The following is a 22,046-nucleotide window of genomic DNA, read 5'->3' on the forward strand; positions in this document are numbered from 1 at the left end:
CGAGCCACATGCGGCTCTTGGCCCCTTGAGTGTGCTCTTACACAAAATACCACGTGCGGGTACGCACATACAGTGCGATTGAAACTTCGTGGCCCATGTGCAGAAGTCAGTATTTTGTGGAAGAGCCACACTGAAGGGGCCAAAGAGCCGCATGTGGCTCGCAAGCTGCAGTTTGCCAACCACTGCTCTAGGGTAAGAACCCAGGAGTGGGATCATACGGGTTTTACAGCAAATATATATTCAGTTTTATGGGAAACTACTAAATGGTCTCCAAAGTGGCTACAGCATTTTTTAGAATTTTATTGATTTTTTACAGAGAGGAAGGGAGAGGGATAGAGAGAGAAACATTGATCAGCTGCCTCCCGCACACTCCCTACTGGGTATGTGCCCGCAACCAAGGTACATGCCCTTGACCAGAATCGAACCTGGGACCCTTCAGTCTGCAGGCCGACGCTCTATCCACTGAGCCAAACTGGCTAGGGCGTGGCTACAGCATTTTGCTGGTACACTACCCTGGCGATGTATGGGGGTTCCAGTGGTCCCACACCCTCGCTAGCACTTGGTATCGCCAGTTCTGGCATTGCCAGCCTTTCTCATTTTTGCCACTTTAGCAAGTGCGGTGTGGTATCTCATTATAGCCTTGACTTTTATCTTTGCACCCCAGCACTCAGCGCCTTGGTAGGGTCTCAGTATTTGTGGAACTGAAACAAACTCACCCCATTTTTTTACTCCTATTTTAAAACTCACTAATGTTTTTTTAAATACATTTTTATTGATTTCAGAGAGGAAGGGAGAGGGAGAGAGAGATAGAAACATCAACGATGAGAGAGAATCATGGATCGGCTGCCTCCTGCACGCCCCACACTGGGGATCAAGCCCACAACCCAGGCATGTGCCCTGACCTGGAATCAAACCGTGACTTCCTGGTTTATAGGTCAATGCTCAACTACTGAGCCACACCGGCCAGGCAAAACTCAATGTTTTAATTATATTTTCTACCAAGCTTTGTGTTTAAAACCAAAGAAATTACATAGACGTATTAACCTCCCTCCTAACTTCCTGTACTCACTCCTGCTCCCAAGTTCTAAACAAATCACTCTTTCTACTGGAAGATCGATAACCTATGATTTTCGCTCGAACTTAAAGTGAACTTGAAGGCTAGCAAACGAGATTGGTTTTGAAAGGCTCTATTAATACCATTACTAGTACTAACAGGAAGAATCACCATCAGTAATTGAATAATTAGATGAGCCAGGCACTGTTTTAGGAGCTGTTCCTCTAGCCCAGTGGTTCTCAACCTTGGCTGCACATGAGAATCACCTGGGAATCTTTTAACATCCTGATTTCTGGGGTGTGGGCACAACATGAGTAACAAAGAAACAGAATTTCTGAGGATGAGGCCCAGAAATCAGGATTGTAAAAAGATTCCCAGGTGATTCTCATGTGCAGCCAAGGTTGAGAACCACTGGTCTAGGAAAATGATCCCCGTCCATGAAACCCGGAAGCTAGTTTACATACTTCTGTACTTGAGAGCTCCCTCCAGGAGATAGAAGCTGAAGTTGGAATAATGGCTGCTTTTATGTTGAGTCATAAAACAAAATAGTATTTTAGAGATGGAAAAAAATAAGATTAATAATATGCTACCCAAATCATCTCTTGACGACGCATATCTAGGGATAACATAGAACTTCACTTTTTAGAGGCATATGGGGCACTAATTCTAATAAAACAGGACACACTGGACTTTTCGCTGGATACATGGAGTTAAAACTACGGCCAACAAACTATCAAACTGAAATTCAGTGGTTTGCCTTTAGTATTTTGATCTAAAATACTTCATATCTCTTCTATTACCTACTCTCCCCCAAGCCCATAAATAATATGCTTCAATGAACTTGGAGTTGAATTTCTTTCTTTTTATGTTATTGACCAGGCAAGCAAGACACACAAGTCGCGGGCTCCTATGTCTCTAGTGACCACTCCCCTCGGCCCAAACACTCAATCATTTCATCCTTCAAGCATGAAATCGGGGGGAAATCTGTCCACCCAAAAGAAATACAGTTATGTCACAAGCAGCCATTTTGGGGGATCATAGTTCCAAAAAGTCAGACTTTTGTGTGTTCCAGTCCCATACAATGACAGCATCCATTTCTATATTTTCCTTACAAGGAACTACGTCACAGAAAGAGGTTTCATCCGTACCGATGCAAACTCTCAAAACTGTCTTCAAACAAATAGTGCCACCAAGTGATTACAGTCACGGAAAATTATGACAACTCTACAAAATATGTGTCTCCAAGTCCCAGGCAGTAAAAGTCAAGGTCATGAATTGTATCCGTTTGGAGAGCTTTTCGTAACTTGTGGCAGTTGCATTATACATGGTCCTCCACAGTGTTCTTATTTCAGTGCTTAAACACTCAATAACCATAGAACCTACTGCAAGAATATCATTTACTTGAATTCTTAAGCGGCTTATAATACACAGCGTCAGTGATTAATGAGAAAGCATTAAATAGCAAATGACTGGAAACTTTCCAATCAGCCTTCCAAAATGTACGCATTCCTGACAAAGTTCTCATATGAAACCCAGACAACCCCGAGAAAAAAAAATCAGATATTTATATAAACCATAAGGCACTCAGTAATGATCTGAGCTTTCTATCCAATTGGGGTTTTTCTCAAAGGAGAAAAACTTCTCCAGATCATCGAACATCCTGCAAACCAATTTGCATAACCAACATGAAATCAAAACTTTTCATCCTTCCAGATCCATGGGTCACTGAGAAGGTACCATTTTTTTTAAAAGAAAAGAAACACAGCGCAAATCAATTTCCCTTGCAAAAAAGTGTAGTCAAAAGTTGACTGTGAATCATAGCTTATTGTAATACCACACATAAGGACAAGCAGCTGAAATCAGTTTCTCTTCCCCGAAAGTGCCTCTGGGCATTTAGTCTTGAGGGACTAAACCACCAAAGCGTATACGATTTTGTACTTTTCCTTTCCAGGATATTCCTGCCTCCCCCTCAATATTCTTTCTAAACATTACAGTCGCCTGGACAAACCTCAGCAAGATCTTGTCCCTTTCCTACCAAAGGCATCATTCTTGAATCATTCTGAGACCTGGCTTTCAAGCCTGGTCCAGAGAAACTCATCAAGCCGCAAAACAGCTCATCTCCGAAAACACGGCCAGACCCCCGCCATGTGAACTTGACCACTATTACTCACGGGCACACATGTCCTCCTCCGTCCGCTGCCGCCTTGCCAAAGCCCCAGGGGATGGAGAAGGTCTGCCAAGTTTCTCCTTCGAGATCCTGGTCCATGGTAGGCAGCCAAACAGCCTGCGGGTGGAAGGGAAGGGCCGCGTTTATTCTTTTACAAGAATGATCGCAATCTAACAAATCCCTGCTAGACAAGAGCGAGCGGGGAAGGAGAGGAGGAATCGGTGCCGGGAGGCCAATTATATTTCATCTCGCAGCTACTCGGAAACCAGATCTGCTCAGACAGTCACGTGCTTGGAGAGATTTGAAGATGCAAAAGAGGAGTAGCTGTGTCTTTTGTAAATTATTAACAGGGACTTTTTTCCTGACCGTGAGCAAAGATGAGTGGATGACTCATTTAAGAAAAAAAAGCAGCCCTAACCGGTTAGGCTCAGTGGATAGAGTGTCAGCCTGCGGGCTGAAGGGTCCCAGGTTCGATTCCAGTCAAGGGCATGTACCTTGGTTGCGGGCACATCCCCAGTAGGGGGTGTGCAAGAGGCAGCTGATCGATGTTTCTCTCTCATCGATGTTCCTAACTCTCTATCCCTCTCCCTTCCTCTCTGTAAAAAAATCAATAAAATACATTTAAAAAAAAGAAAAAAGCAAAAAAGCAATCATGGTCCTAACCGGTTTGGCTCAGTGGATAGAGTGTCGGCCTGTGGACTGAAGAGTCCCAGGTTCAATACCAATCAAGGGCATGCACCTTGGTTGTGGGGTCCATCCCTGGTGGTGGTGGGGGGGGGCTGTGTAGGAGGCAGCTGATGTTTCTTTCTCATTGATGTTTCTATCTCTCTATCCCTCTCCCTTTTTTAAAATTTTTTAAAAAAAAAGAAGCAATCAGGTTTGGCATGAAGCACATAAATGGATGAGCCCAGAAACACGATTTCTGATAGTCTACCACTGACCCCTAGGAATCAGGACAAGCCAGCGCGGTTAGAATGGAAGTGACATTGCACAGGGAATCCAGTGGTACCTTCCCAAGGCCTTTGCCTCCGTTGAACTCGCTATGGGCTATTGGACTCCACCAGCTGGAGTGGAGCCACCTGCGCGCAGTCCTCCTAGATTTCCGTGCTGCCTGACTTCCCGCCGGCTTGCTTGTTTTTCCTCCAGGTTTGAGCCTTAGCGTGTCTACCTTAAAACGACTGTATTTGCAAGTTGCCAATTTCAATGCTACCGCGCACCCAGCAATTTCAACTCGGTGCGAAAATGCTGGCTTGCAAAGCACCCGTTTCCCATGACACGGGGGGCGGGGGGGGGGGGGAGGCACTGGGGAAACCCGTGTCTCCTTTTCTCCCGATCACGGGTTCCCACCCTCGGCATCACTGGCCTCGGCGGCTGGATACTCCGCGTGGGGCTGGCCCTGGACACGGGGGGGTTGGGCCGCATCCCCGGCCTCTACTCACTAAACGCCTGTAGCATCTCCCTAGTTGTGACAACCCAGTTTTCCCAGACACCGCTGGGGAAATTTTCCGGGCCAGGAGACCAGAAGGGACAGCAACTTAGGGTGACACAAGTTTCTTAAGGGGACTTACCCACAGAAGGACGTCCTGGGAGGCAGCCAGACCATAGCCCGCGCTACCCACAATGCCCTGGGGCCGTATATAACCAGGGGGCCGGGCCTAACACAGGTGGCTGAGAGCCCACTGCACGTGCTTGTTAAGAGCTACACTGCATTTTTATTTTCCCCCTTAACCTTCCCCCGGCCTCCCCTACCCCCCCAGTGTCCTGTGTCCATTGGTTATGCTTATCTGCATGCGTACAAGTCCTTCGGAAAATAAAAAGGAGACATATGTACTACTCTTTGTAATATTTTAAGCAATAAAACAAAATTTAAAACAAATAAAATAAATAAAATGCTATAAACTGCAAAAAAAGAGAGAAAGAAACTAATGAACAAAGCATGGTTTACTCATCTATTAAAAGAACTAGAATAACAAAAAAAAAAAAGCTCCCTGCCAAAGGCAGCAACCCCCTAATGGCCCAGTTAGCTACGTAAGTATTCCCCAATGGGTGCTATGGCCCGCCCAGCTATGGGCCTGCCCAGCCTGGGGTAAACAGGTGGTCAGCTGGCTTCTTAAAATGGGTCCTGTGAAGTCCAGTGGGGCCTTGACTTACGAGTTGAGACCGAGCTCGTTAAGGAGCTCGTTACCTCAAATTACTCTGTCAACTCAATGCAAAAAATTGGTGGAGAGACAGCTGGTATCTCAAAAAACTCGTTAGTCGGGACACTCGTAAGTCAAGGCCCCACTGTACCATGTAAGTACCAATCCACCTAAAAAGACATTGCCAAATATCCCCCCCCCCCCCAGGGGCGAGGAGCAGAATCCCCCCCCCCCTCCCGCCTCCCTCCGGGGTTGTTTATTTATTGAAACTTTTCAAAAGAGGAGGAAGGGGTATTTACATTTGAGGGAGGATCCTACCAAAGACAGGCAGCAGGCAGATAGTGAAGGCTGTGCGGGAAGCAGAGGACTCATTTCAGTTGTCAATTTCAGTTGTCAAAATAGAATTACCTTTTTTTTTTAAATCCTCACCGGAGGCTATTTTTCCATTGAATTTTAGGGAGAGTGGAAGGGAGAGGGAAAGATAGAAACATTGATGCGAGAGAAATACATTGATTGGTTGCCTCCTTACACGCCCCTGACCAGGGCCCGGGGCCCAGGAGGAGCCTGCAACCGAGGTATGTGCCCTTGACCGGAATTGAACCGGGGACCCTTTGGTCTGCAGGCTGATGCTCTATCCACTGAGCCACACCAGCTAGGGCTGGAGTCACATTTAAGTGGGAAATACCAACTGTTCATTGACATTTGCCAAATTGCTCACTAGCTGTGATGGTTGATTTTGTGTCATCTTGACTGGGCTCCAGGGTGCCCAGATATTTGGTTCAACATTATTGTGGGTGTCTCTGTGGGGCGCTTCTGGGTGAGATTAACTTTGGAATCAGTGGACTGAATACAGCAGAGTGCACTCCCCAGGGTGGGTGGGCCTCCTCCAGTCCACGGAGGTCAGGACGGAACAAAAGCGGGGTGAGGGGGGATTGGCTCTCTCTGCCTGTTTCTGAGCTGCAACATGGGTCTTCTCCTGCACTCGGACTTGAACTTGTGCCACTGGCTCTCCTGGGTCTCCAGCTTGCAGATGGCAGGCCTCCACAACCATGTGAGCCCTGGCCCCATGGCTCAGTTGGATGGAGTATCAGCTGGATAGGCCAAGGTTGTGGGTTCCATCCCTGGTCAGGGCACATACAAGCCTCAACCGATGAATACATAAGTAAGTGGAACAACAAATCGACATTTCTCTCTCCCTTCCTCTCTCTCTAAAAAGAATAAATAAAAATGTGAAAAAAAGCCAATTCCTGCCCTAGCCAGTTTGGCTCAGTGGATAAAGTGTTAGCCTGGGGTCTGAAGGGTCCCGGGTTCGATTCTGGTCAAGGGCACACACCCTAGTTGTGGGCTCGATCCCCAGTAGGGGGTGTGCAGGAGGCAGCTGATCAATGATTGGCTTTCATCATTGATGTTTCTCTCTCTCTCCCTCTCCCTTCCTCTCTGAAATCAATAAAATATATATATTTTAAAAAGCCAATTCCTTACATTAAATCTCTATCTATCCATCTATCAGTTGGCTCTGTTTTGCTGGAGAATCCTAACTCCTGCACTGCTATAGGTTCCAAGTCTCTAAAACCTGCTGTTTGGAATATGCTAATTTCTGCTTAGTGACACATTCTTTATTTTACCTTGCTTTCTGTCATCCCACTGCAAGTAGGGTTCATCCTGGCAAACTATCCAGAGTTGGTCTTTGACAGCAAAACAAATCAAGGCAGAGATGTTACAGAAAAACCGGAGAAGAACCAAGCAACCCTTAGAGAGATGGAGTTACATTTATTACGCGTGGGCCCAGAGGAAAATGTCTCTCAAATTCTGGGTCAAATCACACACGAAGTTTCCCGTATTTATACCTTTTTACCCTCTTTGTCTCCCAAATATGGGGTTTTTCCGGTCCCCTTTGCAAGTTCTTAAAGGGCCCTATGTGCTGGGGCTTTGAGACCTCAACCAAAGGCTTGGCCTGGCACCAGCACTGATAACTTTGTCTGGGGAAGGTTTAATGGCCTCTCTGCAATGGGAGTCGTCTTATTTTCCTTATTATTTAAGCCAGCAAGCATTTACAGAAGCCAGAAATAGAGGGTTAAAATTTCAAACAGCAGTTTTTATATAAGATGGATGCTTCAGAGATAATGGGATGTTTATGTGCCTTAAGTTAGTACAAAAAAAAAAGTCTTTTCAATTAAAGGCAATAACGGCGGTCTATTTAAATTCAACACCAGGAATTAGGCAGAGGGTTTCATTAGCAGTTGGGAAGTCCACAGGTGATGGTGGACATCTCATTAACAGTGGCCTGTCTGCCCGGGCTGGTGTGGCTCAGTTGGTTGGGTGTTGTCCCATGCACTGAAAGGTCGCTGGTTCGATTCCTGGTCAGAGCACATGCCTGGGTTGCCGGCTCGCTCCCCAGATCCCCGGTGACCGGGACTGGAACCGTGATCTCCTGGTTCATAGGTCAACGCTCAACCACTGAGCCACGCCAGCTGGGCCCATTTTCAATTCTTTTGAGGACATACCTAGGAGTGGGATTGCTGGGTCACATAGTGACTCCATGTTTAACTTCGTGTGAAGTTACCAGACTATTCTCCAAGATGGCTCCGTCATTTTACATCCCCATCCGCAATGCATAAGGGCCCAGTTCACCACATCCTAGCCAATACTTATTTTACATTTTCCTTCACTTTCGTACTTTTGTTAGCTCTTTGGTAATTTGAAGCTTTTAAGCCATATTTGATCCAGAGAATTGGTCTGAATCTCTGACCCTGCCTCTCTCAGAAACAGGAGACCTCCTTTTGCTTATGAGTTTCCATGACAACAGCACCCGGAGCTGGTACAAGAAGCCTCTAAGAACTACCATTGGCTCCATGGCATCAGGGGAAACTTCTACTTTTGCTAGAATGCTAAGAACAAGAGCAACCTTAATTTTATATTAAAATACATATCATTTGGCCCTAGCCAGTTTGGCTCAGTGGATAGAGCATCGGCCTGCAGACTGAAGGGTCCCGGGTTCCATTCCGGACAAGGACACATGCCCGAATTGCAGGCTCAATCCCCAGTGTGGGGTGTGCAGGAGGCAGCCAATCAATGATTCCCTCTCATCATTGATGTTTCTATCTCTCTCTCCCTCTCCCTTCCTCTCTGAAATCAATAAAAATATATTTAAATATATATATATTATTTAATTCCTAGGTACATTTTTAATACTTTTCCACATTCAGCTTTCTGCCCTTCTGTTGTGGCTGACACACTGCTAACATAGAATGGACATATTAGCTCTAAAAAAATGCATCATTCACAGAATCAATGATTTGAAGTTGAAACCACTGGTTGGAGAGCAGCCTGCTCAGTGTTCTGTAAAAACGGTTTTCTCTGGTACAAATTAAAGCTAACTTCAAGGAAAGCGGAGGACATGTTGGCGCTACTTTTCTGTTATCTCCATGCTCTTGTTTATTTTTCTATTTCCCTTTAATTTCTCTGTAACTGAGAAAGGAAATATCCCATGGCCTGCTAAGGATCAAACAGCTTTTTCAAATTTGAACGTAGAGTTAGAAATAATACACATAGCATGCGATTTTATCCTTCCCGCAGAAAGAAAAGGAAATGGCATAGAAAACGTAAATTGATTAGACTGTTGAAATTGAATGGGAAATTTTCCACCAAGCCCTTTCGCTCCATCGAAATGCCCCAGTAATTCTGTCCAAGGTTCCCATGACTTGGCTATTAGGTAAGTTAGCTTTGAACATACAAGTGGCATTCAAAACCCTGTCTAGCCATGAAAGATTTCAGTGCAATTGTACCTGCAATGAAAAACGAGGGAAGGGTTAGAAAAGCTCATTGTGGGAATTCACAAAGCAATTCCCATTGTCCATGCATCTGTAATCGGACGCGCCATTGCTCACTCCTTAAAGGGCCCTGTGCATTTCCCAGCGGGCCCCGTTTTCCATAGAACGCACAATGACAGAACTTGGTTTTCCATCCATCTTCCTTCCCTGCCATTCCATGTACTGAGCACCGGCAGTGAGCCAGGCACTGTGCTGGGCAGCAGGGCTAGGGAAATGAATAATGTCTGGCCAAGTTCAGTAAGTTCAGCAGTTTTTTGTTGTTTTGTTGTTGTTGTTAATCCTCACCTGAGGATATTTTCCATTGATTTTTAGAGAGAGAAGGAGGGGGAGAGACAGAGAGAGAGAGAGAAACATCCATGTGAGAGAGACACATCAATTGTTTGCCTCCTGCACTTGCCCCGGCCAGGCTGGGATGGACCCTGCAACCGAGGTATGTGCCCTTGACCAGAATGGAACCCGGGACCCTTCAGTCTGCAGGCCGACGCTCTATCCACTGAGCCAAACCGGCTAGGGCTGGTTGCAGTTTTGTTGCAGCCTTTGGATTGATTGCTCCTTACCCACCGCCTCACACCCATCTGCTATTTGGCTCACAACACGTCTTTATCCCTGGGGTTGGTACTTACGTCTGCCTTACTCCCTCCCTACTCTGCCTCTTCTAGGCCAGGCCCCCCCTCCCCCCCCTTCCTCAGCTCTGAACTGGTCTAGTTGCAATGCCCAGTGCTCCCACTGAGTGCTGGGATTAGGACTGGCAGATAAAATACAGGCCTCCCGCTCGCCCAACGTGGCTCAGTGGTTGAGCATTGACCTGGGAACCAAGAGGCCAGGGGTTCAATTTCCGGTCGAGGGCACAGGCCCGGGTTGCAGGCTCGGTCCCCAGTGTGGGGCCTGCAGGAGGCAGCCGATCCATGATTCTCTCCCATCAATGTTTCTATCTCTCTCTCCCTCTCCCTTCCACTCTCTCAAAAAAGATTTAGAGCCCTAACCGGTTTGGCTCAGTGGATAGAGCGTCGGCCTGCGGACTCAAGGGTCCCGGGTTCGATTCCGGTCAAGGGCATGTACCTTGGTTGCGGGCATATCCCCAGTGGGGGGTGTGCAGGAGGCAGCTGATTGATGTCTCTCTGTCATCGATGTTTCTAACTCTCTATCCCTCTCCCTTCCTCTGTAAAAAAAGCAATAAAATATATTTTTAAAAAAAGATTTAAAAAATACAGGGCTCCCATAATATTAGGATTTCAAATAAGCAAGGACATTTTTCGCATAAGCATTTTCCACATAATATTTGGGGTGGGACATACTTACACACAAGAGTTCTGTGATAGGATCGGAAACCCAGCTATACCCGGGAGACCTGCCTCTTTTTATTTGCCAAATCGGGTAACCCTGGTGGGGGCAAACGAAATACATTCCTCGAGGTGCACTGTCTTTCTTCAACTCACATTTGGCGTCAGTTGCTGCACGCTCCTTGGGATTCTGAGGCCCTGCGTTCACAGCCAAGGTATCTTGGCAGCGAGATGAAGACCTCTGGCAGCGAGAGAGAGGTCTGCCAGCAAAGCGGGCGGAAACAGGCCCCGCCGTGACGGCATCTGCCAGTGACAGCTCTGGACCCTGAGCCCCGGATAAACACCGAGCTCATCTGGGAGTGAAAGGTGCGTCCAAAAACCCGTGGTGAGTACCGATGGGGAAAGACCTCAAAGAGAATCTAGTCCAGCCCCCTTCGTTCACAGCTCAGGGCCTTGTGGCTCAGAGTTTCTTAGCCAAAGGTGAGGAGTTACCAGTTGGCAGGTGCAAGATGCTGGTGCTCTAATGGTTGGGTCACCATCCAACCAGTGTGGGGTGGTTTGCCAAGAATTTCTCACAGGCCACAGGCCCCAGTCCTACCGCCCCACGCCCGAGGGAGAAGGGGCATTGGAGTTTGGTTAGAGGGGGGTGTGGGGCAAACACCACAGTTAGCTGGGCGCTCGAGAGACTCAGAAGGGGCCCTGCTCGCTGTGAGCTGCAAACCCAGCCTCCTGCTTGGGTCTGGGAGGCAGAGTAGGATGTGAATTGCGAATCAGGCCTCTTGCCTGGAGAGCAGTGGTTCTCAACCTTCCGGCCCTTTAAATACAATTCCTCATGTTGTGACCCAACCATCAAATGATTTTCGTTACTACTTCCTAACTGTCATGTTGCTACTGTTATGAATCGTCATGTAAATATCTGATCTGCAGGATGGTCTTAGGCGACCCCTGTGAAAGGGTCGTTCGACCGCCAAAGGGGTCGCGACCCACAGGTTGAGAACCGCTGCTGGAGAGGTTGCCCTATCCCAGCACCATGTCCCTGCCTTTTTTAAAAAATATATTTTATTGGTTTTTTACAGAGAGGAGGGGAGAGGGGGAGAGAATTAGAAACATCGATGAGAGAGAAACATCGATCAGCTGCCTCCTGCACACTCCCTACTGGGGATGTGCCCGCAACCAAGGTACATGCCCTTGACTGGAATCGAACCTGGGACCCTTCAGTCCGCAGGCCGATGCTCTATCCACTGAGCCAAACTGGTTAGGGCCACGTCCCTGCCTTTTACCTGCTCCCCATCCTCAGGTCGACAAGGGACCCTCTCCAGTCCACACCGAGATCGCATATGAGGAGACACCTGGGGGAAGATGGAGCTTCTCCAGGCAGCGCCAGGCTGGGCTCGCCTCTCCACTCTGTCACTCCGGGATTTGTCCAGAGGGGACACACAAACCTTAGAGGTGGACGGAATGCTTGCTCTGATTCCCTCCCAAATTTGGGGTGAAAAATCAAATGGGATCATGGTGTGAAATCTCGAAATGTCTACCTCTGTGTAATCTCTAAAAGATAACATATACCTGAGATATTTCACCTCCTGGCACAAACGACCTCATAGTAGATGTTCAATCAATGTTTAATGAATGAGCGACAGAGTCCCTGAATTGCAACTTATTGCTAATTTGGACAGAACAGTGTCATGTATTCTACTTCTTTTTGCTCAGTGTCTTAGAGATTCCTGCCTACATGATTGGATTGTAATGTTCACGTTCTGTGATCTGCGACACAGGATGCGGTCAATAGTATGGAAAAGGAAGGCAACTATGGGAAGTAACACTCAATGCGAGTTTTATGACTGGAACAAAATTTTTACAGATCTAATTATCTTTCAAAGGTATCCGTGAGTCCTAGCTGATTTGGCTCAGTGGATAGAGTGCCAGCCCAAGGACTGAAGGGTCCTGGGTTCAATTCCAGTCAAGGGCAGGAACCTGGGTTGCAGGCTCCATCCCCAGCCCTAGTCTGGGTGCATGTAGGAGGCAACCCATCAATGTTTCTCTCTGTCTCTCCCGCTCCCTTCCACTCTCTCTAAAAACAGTCAATGGAAAAATATCCTTGGGTGAGGATTACCAAAAAAATAAGTAAATAAAAAGAAAAGGTATCCATGAGACTTTTATTTACTTCAGGATGGATAATTTAAAGGCAAACAAGAAAACCAATCAAGATAATGTAATTGATTCTAACTTAATAAAGACAAACTTTTCTTCCCAAGCTAGAACTTTTCCTCCTGCAAAGTGTAGCAACTAATAATTTTCTTATCTAGCCTATAAATAAATTCACAGTAAGCCAAAGAAATTCAACTGGGATTTTAATGTTATATTTAACACTATTTTTCACTTCTTAACTCAACATACCAGACCCACACATAAAGCATTAGAGATTTGAAGTGAACCCACTTATCGGAGTTACTTTGCAAGCTCTTTAGGTTTATTTTAGTAAAGCCCTTGGGGAAAGCAGTGGGGAACTACTAAACAGCATAAAGAGTCTACTGCTCCGAGCACTTAAGCTCCAAACCACAGAAATGAACTCAACCTGGAACGCTCCATGTGTCTGCAAGATATATGTGGTAAAACCTTTACATTCATTTAGGAAAACAACTTCTCGAAATCATACAGTTTCTGAGAAGACAATGAGTGCAACCTTAAGCCTGCATCGCGCTGAGTTTCTCTGTGGAATGGTGTCTTAGATTCCAGAGACTGCACATGTGAGCTCTGAGTCCATGCACCTTGTTTTACAAATGACAAAACCAATGTCCAGGGACATTAAGTGATGTTCTCCAGCCCATGGGTCAGCAAACTGTTCCTATAAACGGCCAGATAGATACCTCCTCAGCTCTGCCATTGTCACGTGAAAGGCAATACTTCAGCTCAAGAGTGTGGCTGTGTTCCAATAAAACTTTATTTACAAATGCTGGCCATGGCTTGGTCTTGGCCTATGGGCCATAGTTTGTCAGATCTTGATGTAGATTGCACAGCTGAATAATATCAGAGACAGGCCAGACACAGCTTCCATGACTGGCTCTATTTATTTATTCCCCTAACTAATACCTATTAAGAGACCACTGACCTAGCTGGTGTAGCTCAGTGGTTGAGCATTGAGCTAGGAACCAAGAGGCCACCAGTTCGATTCCCGGTCAGGGCACATACCCGGGTTGCGGGCTTGATCCCCAGTGGGGTGCGTGCAGGAGGCAGCTAATCAATGGTTCTCTCTCATCATTGATGTTTCTATCTCTCTCTCTCCCTCTCCTTTCCTCTCTGAAATCAATAAAAAAAATATTTTAAAAAAATCAACTGGAATATATCCTCTCATGAGGATTAACAAAAAAAAAAAAAAAAAGAAAAAGAAAAAGAAAATAATGCAAATAATGCAAGCCCAAGAGGAAAACAAGAATACACTAGAGTTTATGTTTCTCCTTCTCACAGTCTAAGTTCTTGAACAGTGATAAGACCAGGATAAAAACAAGAATGATCTAATTCGCCGAAACTGGTTTGGCTCAGTGGATAGAGCGTCGGCCTGCGGACTGAAAGGTCCCAGGTTCGATTCCGGTCAAGGGCATGTACCTGGGTTGCGGGCACATCCCCGGTGGGGGATGTGCAGGAGGCGGCTGATCGATGTTTCTCTCTCATCGATGTTTCTGACTCTCTATCTCTCTCCTTTCCTCTCTGTAAAAAATCAATAAAATATATTTTTTAAAAAAGTTTATTAAAAAAAAAAGAATGCTCTAATTCAATATTTTCAAGTGCCTGACCACCACATTTCACATTGTGATTCCATATTTAGATGTGCATTTATTGGTATGTGAATACGAGGTGCACAAAAGTAGGTTTACAGTTGTAATACAAATAAATAATACAATAATTAAGAAATAATACAAGAATAAACTGTTTTTGCATACTTGCAACTATAAACCTATTTTTGCCCACCCCTGTATATCCAGATATAAAGATATAGGCATATAACTGAAAGAAGAGCTTCTCAAAACAATACTTATTGGCAATGTACTATGAAATTTTCTCTTCTATTTTATTAAAAAGTGATGTTAGCCAGGCCAGTGTGGCTCGGTGGTAGAGCATTGACCTATGAGCTAGGAAGTCACAGATTAATTTCCCGTCAGGGCACATGCTCAGATTTTGGGCTTGATCCCCAATAGGGGGCATGCAGGAGGCAGCTGATCCATGCTTCTCTCTCATTGTTGATGTTTCTATCTCTCTCTCCCTTCCTCTCTGAAATCAATAAACATATATATTTTTAAAAGTCATGTTATTTATCATTAATATTATAATCCACCAATAGGTTGTGATACGCAGTTTGAAACATGCTGATACAATCAGTTCCGAGGAGAAATCAGCCCCATAAAATCGAAATTAAGAAGACTATCTAAATATGGATTCACATCCATTACTGTTAATCATCAGTCTCACCACAAAAGTGCATTTCCCCCTTAGAAATTAGCTAATGGTAGCATGAAGTCATCACAACTTGTAAAATGTTTTAAAGCTAAAATCCAGACCATGAAAACAAACCACCACAATAGTTTTCAGTAGCATTGAAAACCACGACACAACACTCAGTCCATTACTTTACAAAAGTTTACTAAGCTTGACGCATATTTAAGTCTCTTTTAAGAGCTCTTAATATATTAATTCATATAATATGACTTATATAATGAATTCATATAATCTACATATCTATATAATAACATAGATATGTAGGGAGCGGCTCTAGGGTTAAGCCTCGGACTGACCTGTGGCAGGGCCACAAACAAGTCCCAGCTTGGAGGGCAGAGCCCTCCTAGCATAATTAAGCTTAACTTTATAGTCCTCCCTAGTTCCTTCCTAGGCAGCTAATGGGCTGTGGGAGGTGCAGCAAGTGCTGCCAAAACAAGTGAAACTCACAAGAACATTGTAACTATGTTGACCACTGCCCTTGTTTTTCTCTGACTATAAAATAAAGCCTCAGCTTGCAGGCTGGATCTTTCTGTGACCTCATCCAGGCATGGGAGATCCACCAAGCCCCAGCTGTATTCTCTTGTCTGTCTTCTTTAATCCTTGACCGCCCCTCCTCAGGCTCACCGGACCCTTGTCTGTGCTGGCGCGGCACATAGATACATACACAGGCACATGCATACTAGTATATGGGTAGTCTTACCGTTGTTTTGATGAGATAATATGTGAACAAATCAGTCTGGAGACCACCACTGTACAAGCAGAATCTGTCTACCTTGGACCTTCAGTAGCCATCAGGACCCGAGAACTGAGAACTGTGCTTTTTCACCTTGTTTCTCCTGCTCTTGCCTAAACTCAATGTTCACAGTCCTTTATTACCTGAATTAGTAGCCTGGAAACTGTACGTACTCTGTGAAGGCCTTCTCCCCAAAGCAAGTGATGGATGATCCTAAGACATTATAAGACCAAGCCACATAGTAATTACTTCCAAGCCAAAACCTTGTGTGAATCAGTTCACTTTGATTCAACTTGCTCTACAATCTGAATCTGGTGTCCCAATCACCAATTTACCAGTTACATAATCTGCCCTGGTTAAGAGAACTATCTTTGGAGAGAGAGAAAAAAACCTGGACTAGTCATGTTGGACCTTGGCCAGTGACTTAGCCTCTCTGTGCCTCTGTTTTCATATTCATAAAATGCTGAAAACAAAACCATCAACAAAACAACAAGAGAGCCCACTGCATGGGAGAACATATTTGCCAATGTTATATCCGATAAGGATTTAATCTCTAAAATTTATAGGGAACTCATACAACTTAACAAAAGGAAGATAAACAATCCAATCAAAAAATGGGCAAAGGCCCTAAATAGACCCCTTTTGAAAGAGGACATACAGAAGGCTGAGAGACATATGAAAACATGCTCAAAGTCACTAATCATCCGAGAGATGCAAATCAAAACGACAATGAGGTAGCATCTCACCCCTGTCAGAATGGCTATCATCAACAAATCAACAAACAACAAGTGCTGGTGAGGATGCAGAGAAAAAGGAACACTCGTGCACTGCTGGTGGGAATGTAGACTGGTGCAGCCACTGTGGAAGACAGTATGGAGTTTCCTCAAAAAATTAAAAATGGAACTCCCATTTGACCCCGTGATCCCACTTCTAGGAATATATCCCAAGAAACCAGAAACACCAATCAGAAAGAATATATGCACCCATATGTTCATAACAGCACAATTCACCATAGCTAAGATTTAGAATCAACCTAAGTGCCCATCAGCAGATGAGTGGATTAAAAAACGGTGGTACAGCTACACAGTGGAATACTACGCTGCGGTAAAAAAGAAGGAACTCTTACCATTTGCAACAACATGGATGGACCTGGAGAGCATTATGCTAAGTGAAATAAGCCAGTCAGAGAAAGATAAATATCACATGATCTCACTCATTTGTGGAATATAACGAACAACATAAACTGATAAACTAAAATAGATCCAGAGACATAGTCCAACCTCAGAGGAAAAGCGGGGGTGGGGGTGGGGGGTGAGGTGAGAGATCAACCAAAGGACTGTATGCTGCATATAAGCATAACCCATGGACACAGACAGTAGTGGGGTGAGGGCATGTGCTGGGGGTGGGGGAGAGGTGGAACGACCAGGGAGAGGTCAATGGAGGGAAAAGGAGACTTATGTAATACTTTAAATAATAAATAATTAAAAAAGAAAGAAAGAAAGACATGCTGAAAACACTCGAGTAGTCCTATCATAAGGATTAATTAGAAAATCAATAGAATGCACCATAGCACAACGCTAGGCACAGAATGAGCATTCCATAAGCTGTGGCTCTCACTGTTGCTGTTGTCATGGTTGTCTTTTTCGGGGAGACTTAGTTCTGAGTAGCACACCTCCATCTGATGTACACAACTCACATAGATGTGCTTTAAAGACAATCAAGTCACACATTTTTACATTCACGAGGAAGAAACAATACCATTCCATTACAACAGCAAGAAAAGGAAACCAGTCTTGAATCGGATTGGCACTGCTGTCCTGGCCTTTTGGTTTCCATAGCCAGTAGGTCAACTTTCGACATGAGGGTAAACGCTCACCTGTGCTTTTGAAGGGTGAAGAGGAAACGGAAGGCAGGGTTAGAACCCTGGGTTTTATCTTCCACTCTCTGGGTAGGCTCAGGTCATTAAGTCACTAATTTTTTTCTCTTGGTCTGTTTCCCATCCACCTGGAAGACAAACAATGTCCGGTTTTGATGATCTTCTTTGTGCAAATGTGTTATAGATTTTGAAAGAACAGAATAATGCAATGGTTTTACTCATTGCAAGAATTCTTCCCCCGGGAATGTCACAAATGGAAGTTCTTCTGACGTTGCTTCCTCTGTCACCCTCAACTGAAATAAGGATCAGCTTTATGAAACCGGTAACAGTAAATTATCTGACTTCTTCCACATTTTTCTGCACCAGACCAAACATTTACTCGAGAAAACCCCATTTTCCTATAGAACAGCGGTTCTCAACCTGTGGGTCGCGACCCCTTTGGCGGTTGAACGACCCTTTCACAGGGGTCGCCTAAGACCATCCTGCATATCAGATATTTACATGACGATTCATCACAGTAGCAACATTACAGTTAGGAAGTAGCAACGAAAATAATTTGATGGTTGGGTCACAACATGAGGAACTGTATTTAAAGGGCTAGAAGGTTGAGAACCACTGCTATAGAAGGAAGCACTCACATTTTACTAGAAGCAGAAGTCAAGAATGCCAACAAGCCTGGCCCGTGGCTCAGTGGTTGAGCGTTGACCTATGAACCAGGAGGTCACGGTTTGATTCCCGGTCAGGGCACATGCCCGGGTTGCGGGTTCCATCCCCAGTAGGGGGCGTGCAGGAGGCAGCCGATCCATGATTCTCCATCATCATGGATGTTTCTATTTCTCTCCCCCTCTCCCTTCCTCTCTGAAATCAATAAAATAAAATAAAAAAGAATGCCAACAAATTCAAAGGCGATCAGGTCAATGCAAAGTGTCCATTAAACTTTCCATTTTGGAATGCATCTTTGTTCTTAGGGGAGAGGCAGATACCCAGATAAGTCTTCCTGGGTAAAGGAGGCATCAGTTCTCTAGACCAGTGGTCGACAAACTGCGGCTCGCGAGCCACATGTGGCTCTTTGGCCCCTTGAGTGTGGCTCTTCCACAAAATACCACGTGCAGGCGCGCAGGTACAGTGCGACTGAAACTTCGTGGCCCGTGCGCAGAAGTCGGTGTTTTGTGGAAGAGCCACACTCAAGGGGCCAACGAGCTGCATGTGGCTTGCAAGCCGCAGTTTGCCGACCACTGCTGTAGCCTATTCCCAGAGCAACAATGACAGGACAGTTTTGCACAGAAAGACAAGAGGCGGGACTACTTTTGCTAAGTAACCCTGTCACTCAGGAGGAAGCACTCGCCTGCCCTGGCGAACGCCCAAAGCTCCTATGATCCAGAGGTGCTCGCAAATGCCAACCACTGGCCATTTCCTCCTTCTCCTCTACTCACCCTGTTCCATGTCCTGGCTTGCTCTCCTGGCCTCTAGAATCCCTGAGGGGCCCCCTCTGTCCTCGCCCCTTCGGTTTGTCTGACCATCCGCTTCGTGCGCCAATGCCATGCCATGCCACCCAGGCGCCCTCCGCCTGCACGCAGGCTCCTCTCGCTTCCTCCCTTAGTCCTTCGAGCTTGTTAACTTCCCGAGCGGTCTGTTTGCTGATGACACGTATTCCCGGTAGAAGTCATTTCTTTTCCCAAACCCATGCGATGTGGGTGACTTGCCCGGGCCTCAGTGTGTGTGGGAGGCCAGCTTCCCCTTTCTCTGCCTCTGCCTGGCAGCCTACTGTCTCCTCCTGTTAGCACCTGCAGCAAAGTCACAGCCTAAAGCTGTGACAGTCCCATGATATCCAAGGCAACCAGCAACCAGGGCCTAAACATAGAATTATTTCAATGCGAGACAAAGCGGGTGAACGAGGCACATGCTTCAACATGTCTTTATTAACATTAAATTGGGCCAAAGTAATTTATGGCTGTCGTAAGAGGGCTTTCACCAATTATATAAAGGAGGAACGTTGTAAATGAGGAAACTGTATGATCATGCCATAATTCCTGATCAAATGTTTTAGAGGCATCCTGAGGGGAGAAAGTAATGGAGAAACGAATTTCTAAGCTGTTTCGGTCAAATGCTTAAGACATCAGTTCTTCCTAAGTCAGAAGCACTAAACTGGAGGCAGGAATTATAGTTTTCGTTTTCATTAACTAGAGTTTAAATCATGTTTTCTTTTTAAACATATTTTTATTGATTTCATAGAGGAAGGGAGTGGTAAAGATAGAAACATCCATGATGAGAGAGAATCATTGATCGGCTGCCTCCTGTACACTCCACACTGGGGATTGAACCCGAAACTCAGGCATGTGCCCTTGACCAGAATCGAACCCAGGACCTTTCAGTCCTCAGATCAACACTCTATCCACTTATCAAAACCAGCTAGGGTGAAATCATGTTTTCTTTCATCATACGTGTGACTTCAGTCATAGCTTATGACTGAACTATGAAATAATCTGCCATCATTCCTGTAATAAATCAACAACTTTAAGTGACTCCCCACTCCCAACACCCAGGGGGTGCTATAGACCTCCATAATCTCCACCAGTTCCACCAAAGCCTCCTGAAGTAGCCATACAACCTAAATACCAGCAGTGTGCTGGCCATACAAACACATCTTCAAGACAATTTCCTTGGCCATACACCTTCAAACACGGTGCTACTTTTAAACACGTGGAGTTACTCCTGGTGCTTCCCCTAAGATGCAGAAGTCAAGACAAGATTAAATGTACAAGGATTTGCCCTATCCTGTTCGGCTCAGTGGATAGAGTGTTGGCCTGCAGACCGAAGGGTCCCGGGTTCGATTCCAATCAAGGGCATGTACCTTGGTTGCAGGCTCCTCCCTGGCCCAGGCTGTGGTCAGAGCTTGTGCAGGAGGCAACCAATCGATGTGTTTCTCTCACATCGATATTTCTCTCTGTTTTTTTTTTTCCTCTCACTTCCACTCTCTAAAAGTCAATGGAAAAATATCCTCAGGTGAGGATTAAAAAAAAAAGGGGAAGTGCTAGAATTTAAGATGTAAACATTGGTTAGGTGGAGATCAGGGGAAATCATTGCACAGATGTTTGAACTTCTGTGTGGGCGTGGTGTGTCGGCTCTGGGAATGCTCCTTGCAGACCTCCTATACTGGAGGGCAGTTGTCCCAGGTGCTGGGCTCCTGCCTTCTAGAATCTATGTGCATCTTGCCTCCCATGGGCTGCTCCCCAGCAATGACTAAGCGAAGTGGGAATACTGGGACACACTCTCCCAGGATATACAGACTCCTTTGCTGTTTGACCTTGACTCAGGAACCAGCCAGCTTGGCTGAACCTTCTTCAGACATGAAGGGCGTCTAGGATGCTTCCGCCCAAGTGAAGGTCGATCTGTCACCGCTCTCAACCTTGCCTGCTCCCATCCATGTTTTTCTTTGCACAGGCATTTCTGCTGATAAAATCCTTGTACTTATTTTTTTTTTTTTTTTGGTGGTGGGGTGGGGCGGTTAATCCTCACCTGAGGCTATTTCTTCATTAATTTTTAGGGAGAGTAGAAAACAGAGAGAAACATCGATATGAGAGAAACACGTCCCTTGTTTGACTCCTGCATAAAGCACTTCCTTTTTTTGAAACCTTTACATTAGTCCAGTGGTTCCCTTGGTCCCCATCTGAGTCCTAAGTGACCAACATGCTTTCCTTAGTGCTATTTCCTTCAATACTTTCCCCGCCTCAAAGCCTCTTTTCAAGATTCTACTACTCTGTAAGGTCCATCTGAAATGCCGATCCAACACTAAGACTGTCCTCAAAACTCCTGTCCCCACCCCACCCACACGACGCCTCGCCTAGGAGAACGGCTCTCCTGCCTCAGAGCCTCCGTGGACTTCACCTACTTGGAGATGAGCACTGGGAATATTAAGCACTTTTTAAAAAATGTTAGTCACTTCTTTCCCTTTCTTTTCTTTTCTTTTCTTATCTGTAATAATAAAAGCGTAATATGCAAATCGACCGAACGACCAAACAGCAGAACGACCTTCCAGACGACCACACTGTGACAGGCACTGGTGCCAGGCCAGCCAAGGCGGGTGCAATGCGATTGGTCGGGGGTGGGGGGGGGGTGGGGACCCGCCATCACCCTATGATCGCCCACAGAGGGAGGCCCAGGCAACCCAGCCAGTGGCGCTGTGGCAGGTGGGTGGGGCCTCCCTCCGAGGGGCAATCGATCTGGGGGCCCCCCGATCGATTGCCCCGCAGAGGGAAGCACAGGCCAGCCAAGCAATCGCACCCTATGCCTGTTACTCGCAGAGAGAGGCGATTGGTGGTTGGGGGGGGGCAGCTCGGCACAGATGGCAAGCAGTGGCAGTGGTGGGGGTGAGGCCAGCAGCCCGGCAGCCAGGGGAAGGAAAATCCTGATAGGCCCTGATCGCAGCCAGGCCTAGGGACCTACCACAGCTGAGGACACCTCTGCCCCCCCCCCCCCC

The sequence above is a fragment of the Myotis lucifugus genome, unplaced genomic scaffold, assembly GCF_000147115.1.
Source record: "Myotis lucifugus unplaced genomic scaffold, Myoluc2.0 scaffold_49, whole genome shotgun sequence".
Classification (NCBI taxonomy): domain Eukaryota; kingdom Metazoa; phylum Chordata; class Mammalia; order Chiroptera; family Vespertilionidae; genus Myotis; species Myotis lucifugus.